This window comes from Rhinolophus sinicus, linkage group LG16, assembly GCF_036562045.2.
Source record: "Rhinolophus sinicus isolate RSC01 linkage group LG16, ASM3656204v1, whole genome shotgun sequence".
Taxonomy (NCBI): domain Eukaryota; kingdom Metazoa; phylum Chordata; class Mammalia; order Chiroptera; family Rhinolophidae; genus Rhinolophus; species Rhinolophus sinicus.
In genome coordinates, this window is record NC_133765.1 from 3799112 (window position 1) to 3805923 (window position 6812).

The window sequence follows — 6812 nt, forward strand, 5'->3', positions numbered from 1 at the left end:
TGGAGGCCTGGTGGGCCCAGTGCTCCGGAGAAGCTATGGTCTTGTGGCCCCTGCCTCTCAGCTCCTGCTGTAGCAGCGCTGAGCTGGGGCTGGGGGTGGGGAATTGGGGGCATGGTCAGAACCAGGTGGCAGAGAAGCAGCGGCCTGAGATAAACAGAGGAGTTCAGCAAGATCATGGAAGAACAGAGGGGATGAAAAATCAAGGCTCAAGAGAGACATTATGCTGTATAAACACAGACCTCACTCGGGCTTGGATTTATTTTGAGCTGGGCAGGTCCTATATGACCTGTTCCAAGACCGGGTTATCCTGTCATGGGAGTCTTCAAGCGGTTGACACCCTACTGGCCATTTAACTGTTCGACCTGTGCCTGCAAACAAAAGAGGTATAGAAAAGCGAGTGAGAGGTTTTAGGGTCGCCTAAAAGGGGCTTACCTCCTGGCTGGCTTGTCAAAACATGTAACCGGAGAGTGTTCAGGAGGTCTCACAAGGAAGGGACCCCAGACCAATGTCTCAAGAGCTGGGGAGAGATAGTGACAGGATGAAAAGAGCAGCATGGTTGGAGGAGTCATCCCACTGGCACCCTTATAGGTGGTTGAACTGGGAAGGGAGCAGAGAGACCTTTGGGACCCACTGCAGAGTAGATACGATCAGGGTCCCTCAGTTTTCTGCAAAGGCCCACAGTCCTGGCCATGCACCAACGTTCAGCCTCGTCGCAGAAAGAAAAAGGCAGCAGAGGAGTAGGAGAAAGTAGCAGGGAGGGGGAGGGAGAGCCTCCAAACAGCATCCTTCTGGACAGTTGGGCTGCAGAAAGACCCAGGGAGCCTTTGGAAACTTGCCTTAGAGTAGCCAGGGCCAAATTCCTCAGTTGCTATCGAGGGTCATTCATGCTAACCTCGCACCTTCTCCTCTCCTTACAAGAGAAAGAGGTCAGACTGGGGACAAAATTCCCTCAGCTCAGTGCTGGAGGGGATTGACCAAAGCCCTTCCGCAAAGCCTGTACCTCTGTGGCTTAAGGTCAGCAAAATTTCTTACTTTTATACCTTCCCTTGCGTGCTTGAGGAAGGGGGCTGGCACCTTCTAATGAAATTCATCTATCATGTTTGTCCTGTTTACCCACCCCAAAGGGGTTTACAACCCATCCTATCTATCAGATCTGCTCCTTTGTCCAGCCAAAAGGGATTTATGAGATAATTTATTAACCTCCAGGCACATTCTCATATCTTTGTCCTGAAGTGAAGGAGACGTTCTAAAACCTGGAGTTTCAGGATATGGCTGCCTTTTGTTTATTCCACCAGGGACCTCCCTGTTTACTTAACAATATGCTAACTAACCTGTCTTGTAAATTTTTCTATTTTGATTTAGTTTTTCTTTTTTCCTAAAACCACTTTAGAGATGTAATCCCCTATTAACACTTTGGTGTGTCCTGCTAAAAATTCCCCCTCGCTTATTAATTTACATACCAACATATAAAATCATGAAATATACATTTCTTTACTATTTGCTTATATATTTATTTTTTACTGTTATTAAAATGTTTTTATATTTATGCTTGATCATTATATTTTATTTTATTTATTTATTTCAAATCAAATGGTAGATTTATTGGCTGTCTCTGTTATGCAGTGAAGTAAAAACATCTCAATATAAGACATTCTAACTCTTGTTTTGGCTTCCCACTGTGCTGGAAGCCCAGTAACAGGCACACAGGCTGACAATCAGTGGACAACAGAAGGAAACTGCTGCTGGTTCATGTTTCTACAATGACTCAATTTACAGGCCTAGGGAACTTTTTTTTTTTTTTTTCTTTCATAGCAGCTTCCTCTTTTCAAACTTCTTGTAGATGGTGGTTCCCAGCTGTGCGGGAGACATGCTGACAACTCCTGCACTCTGTATGGAAGAGATCTTCCCTTTACCTCCACCTTTTCCTCCAGTAATAATTGCCCCTGCCTGACCCATACTCCTGCTGGGAGGAGTCATTAAACCAGCAATGAAGTACTTCATAGGCTTGACTTTGGGACCTAAATTACGTTGCTTCAAAAATTCCATAGCATTTTCTTCTGCATTGCCATCAATTTCCCAATCAATTGATGCCTTCTGTGGCTGGACCATTCAGAAAGACTTCAAAGAAGTCAATAAAATTTGTTCCATTAAAAGGATCACCTCCAAAGACTGTGCCAGTCCAACTTGTTTTGTTTGGTGGACCACTTTATTGATGAAAAAACATCCAGTCTAAGAGAAAGCTTATAAGAGTTTATTTGAGCCAAACTGATGACAATTGCTGGGAAGCAGTGTCGAGGGATTGAGAAAATGCTCCGGAAAATTGCAGTTGTGAACCTTATTTTATACATTAGAATCAAAGAGGGGGGTTACATGAAATCTATTGGTTGTAGATTAAGGGGGTGGGAGAAAGCAAAGTGGAGAAATCTTTGGGATTGGATAAAATAGAGGGACACACACTTTTTTACATTGGTGGGTACAGGATAGTTAATAGCATTTTACAGCACATAGAGATAGTATTTGTGGAATAAGATAACAATGAGGGATTTTGTAGTTTCCTGCTCTGGTGAGGTGGGTTGTGCCACCTGCGGGGTCCAGAAAGGGATTACTCTTACATTCCAAGGGTATGTTATCTTAGATGCAAAAAGACAACAGATAGGCTCACTTAAGGTAAAGATTGACCTTTGTCAAGAAAGTTACAGGTCAAGGATGTGACTTCCTGCCATGGCCACCTTAGTTAGGAATTTTTATGTTTATGCCCTCCTATGTGGTTATTTTCAGTCTCCCGAGCTTGTCAGGTTTAACATGTGGCCCCTTTTCTGTCCACAACTTCATAAGTCAAAATACCAGATCTGGGACCGACCCGGTGGCTCAGGTGGTGGAGCGCCGTGCTCCTAACACTGAGGTCACCGGTTCGATTCCCACATGGGCCAGTGAGCTGTGTCCTCTACAGTTAAGATTGTGAACAACAGCTCTCCCTGGAGTTGGGCTACCGTGTGTAGCCATGAGTGGCCAGTGGCCAGTGTGAGTGGTTGGCAGTGAGCGTGAGTGGCTGGCAGCCATCGTGAGCTGTTGGCAACTGGTGAGAGATGCCAGGAGCTGCTGTGAACTGCCAACCGATGACACTGGCAGCTGACTGCCTCAGCCGGGAGGAGCAAGGCTCATAATACCAGCATGGGCCTGGAAGCTGTGCCCTACATAACTAGACTGAGAAACAATGGCTTGAACTGGAGTGGGGGGTGGGGGAAGCAGAAGAAGGGGGAAAATATTACCAGATCTGGACAAAATAGCAATTCTCCCTTTCTTATCAATATGGCCAGGCATGATGCCAACTTTGCATTCTTCAGGATTGATGACTCCAGGGCAGTTTAGCTTGATCAGCCTTATCATTCTGTTACTGGAGAGGGGGGCCTTTCTCATCGAGATGCCCGTGCTTAGTTTCCACATGGGGTGGGGGAGGTTTGAACCCAAAGATGTCCAGGCTTGGCTCTCACACTGGTGGGGCTAGTTTCCCACACCAGGGGTTGAACCGGGCCTCAGAGAGGGAAACTGGGAATTCTAGCCACTACGTTACTGGAAGATGGGCCCTCCTTGGTGTGGTGTCCAGGTTCTTGGCATCTTGAGCAAATAATTGAATGAGACACAGGTAAAGTGGTGAAAGAGAAGTTTATTAAAAGAGATAGTACACTCCAAATAATTAGGAGCATGCCGAGCACAAAGATGCTGCTCAAAGCATTACTAGAAGAAAAAGTACACTCCAAAAGCCAGACTCGAAAGGCTAAAAGGTCTCAAGGGCTCAAGGCTCAAGGTGGCATTACAGGGAGAAAAAGTACACGCCAAAGAGTTTGGAGTGGGCCGAGCAAAAGAAGATGCTCTAAAGGCTCAAGGCTCAAGGTGGCATTACAGGGAGAAAAAGTACACGCCAAAGAGTTTGGAGTGGGCCGAGCAAAAGAAGATGCTCTAAAGGCTCAAGGCTCAAGGTGGCATTATTAGGAGAAAAAGTACTCTCTGAAGAGTTTGACGGGCCTCCCCATTCCTGAGCAAAAGCAAGGCTCAAGAGGAGCGGCTCGCTGGAGTCTGCGGGTTTTATCTTTTTTTCTCTGGGATGGGCTGCTCCCTTCTGGGCATGGGACCATTTGATTGACACTTGTGATTGTGCATGTCCCTTCCCAGAGTTCAGTCTTTTGTAATGATATTAATGAACTACTGGGAATATGTATGATATTATAATGATGGTATAATGAGGCTAGGGTGAGATGGAGGTCGTGGTGGCCTTCTATTGTGCAGGTGACCAGTCCAACTTACTTAGATCCTCACAGCAGTTAACGGTTAGGGCAGATAAGGAAAAATTCAGGAGGTCTCCAGGCTTTGCTCCCCATAGACTGTGTTGGCTGTGCAGGAATGCAGAGACCCAGTTACCAGTTTCTAACTGCCTGTCTTATTTTTCCTCAGAGACATGATCCCCATAAATCTCTGTGGGGAGTCAAGGGGCGGGAGGTCTCTTCTATATGTGCTCCAAGTTGAGAAGGGGGTAGAGCTGTCCCTACCTAGTGGGGATTCATGAAACTCCTACCCTATCTGATCTTAAATAAAAAGAGGAGTCTCATATCTGTCTCGGTCAGGGTGCATCGGAAGCCTCACTGGGACATAATTAATACGCTGCTGACCCCTAGATATGGAGAGACAGATGTTAGTTAATAAATTAAAGCACTGGCTCCAAAAATAGGACTGGAAGTCCAATTATCTTAACTTTATCCAGGGGTTAGGTATGGACTGGCCTGGAGGAGTGTTAAAACCCATTTGATTCTGGGATGGTTTTTATTTATTCAAGAGTTAGGTCTGGAATGGCCTGGGGGAATAGTGGGCTACAAGGCTCATAGCTCACAGGCTTTTAAGTAGTTATTAAACAGGGTTGAGAGACATTCTGTGATTTAGGCTAGGAGCAATCTTTAGTTTAGGATTAGAAACTGATTAGAAGAGTGATTAAAACAGGGGCTAAGGAGCTAAGACATGAGGGAAAAGGAGACTTAAAATTCCTATATTGAGGGGACTTAAAATTCTTATAGTGAGGGGACTCTCCTGTATCAATTCCCTGGTGCAGTAGTTTGTGCTTGACCTGTACCATGCCCTGCTGTGGGATATCTTCAGTAATACACAAGACCAAGGGCACTTCCCCCTCAACAGCTTCATTAATGGCAGGAGCAGCAAAGGAGCAGGGACATAAATGACAGACGCTGTCACTCTTGTCTGTTCTCTGGCCTCCTTTACAGTATTAAAGACCAGTAAGCTCAGACGTGACTTGTCTCCTTTCTCAGGAGTGTTTCCTCCAACAGGTTTCGTGCTGTATTGCAATGCCTCCTGGCTATCAAAGGTGACCTGCAAATAAAACCCTGGCAAATAACCTTTTTTTTGTTTGTCAACTTACAGATGTTTATGGGAAGCTGTATAGAAACAATGCCAAATTCCATTCTGCCACAGGAAGAAAGAGCATGGTAGTGTTATTGGAGATCAAGTCCTTGTATTACCACAGGAAGGCATTCTAGGATGTACAAACAACACCACGTGAAGAAAGGCAAGCAGGCCAAGGACTTATTACAAGATAGAAAATATTACAGTACACTCTCAAGATGGTGTGAGAGTGGACTGGACCATGAAAAAGGCCAACTACTCCAAAGAACAAAGAAACTTATGATTATATTTGAATGAGGCACAAAATATCCAGGGGTGGCATGGCAGGTGTTCCCAGGGAGAGTCTCTGCTGACCACTCCTTCCCATGGGGAGTTGGGATTCCCTGGTAGGAATTTTCATGGCGACACAGAGGGTGGAGGATTTTCCCTGCCTGAAATGCTAATAGTGTTATAATCCATTACAATTAGCTGTAAATGCACATTTTCTTAGGAATGATCTCATCTCCTCTTTCCTTTATTTCCCCTCACATCTTTCTTCCTTTCCTCCCTGTGGACCTGTTCTTTCTGCATAAGGTAACAATAGGAGTCAGGCAGCACTGAGGCCACTGCTACTGGAGGCCATTGTAGTGGTGGCAGTGGCGAGATGAGATCTTTTATCTTTTTTCTGAATAGAATAACAAGATTGGGACTGTTGTTCCCAAACATATACGTAGTTTTAGTAGATAATGTCAAGATACATTACAAAAAGATGCAGTTTTTATTTTCTCTAGCAATTTGTATTTTTTAAAACTTTATGTCTGTTAAGTCTCTGAATGTCAGAGACCTTGACTTAATGTTAGGTCTCTGAATTTTAGGACTCAGAGACCTTGACTTACAGACAGAGTCATGTCTACACAAAAACAAAATGTCTGCTGGCCTGCACCTGCCGACAGAGCCAAATTTGTGATGCCACAAAACAGCTACTGGCTTACAGGCAGTCAACATTTTCTGTTCAAACATTGCTATCCTGTCAGCATAGCTGCTATAAAGCCCTGCTCACCCCTTCCTTTGGGGCTGCAAGTATCCTTTAGACACGCACCCCAGGCTGTAGCCATCTTTTCTCAGCCCGATAAACTTTTGTCTCTTACAATAAAAACTTTCTTAACTTGCCTGACCATGCACGTTCCTTTACCAGCGAACCTATCAATATCATAGCCAGCATTAGTCTTTATCAATTTTAGAAAATGGTTTTGTAGTTTTATTTTATCTTTACATCTTTATTCATATTGGATTTTACTTGTGTACAGAGTTAGACAAAGACAATCTTTTTTCCTGTTAGATGAATATCCTACAATTTTATTTACGGAGGAACTCATTTATCCTTTTTCATAGAATTGAATTACTATATTTTTCAAAATGACATGAAT

The 6812-nt window shown here is 44.3% G+C and overlaps 1 pseudogene; it reads right to left on the reverse strand.

Moving 5' to 3' along the window:
• Nucleotides 1-1806: 1806 nt before the first annotated feature.
• On the reverse strand, nucleotides 1807-6034 carry LOC109439512 (succinate--CoA ligase [ADP/GDP-forming] subunit alpha, mitochondrial; annotated as a pseudogene).
• Between the last annotated feature and the right edge of the window lie 778 nt (nucleotides 6035-6812).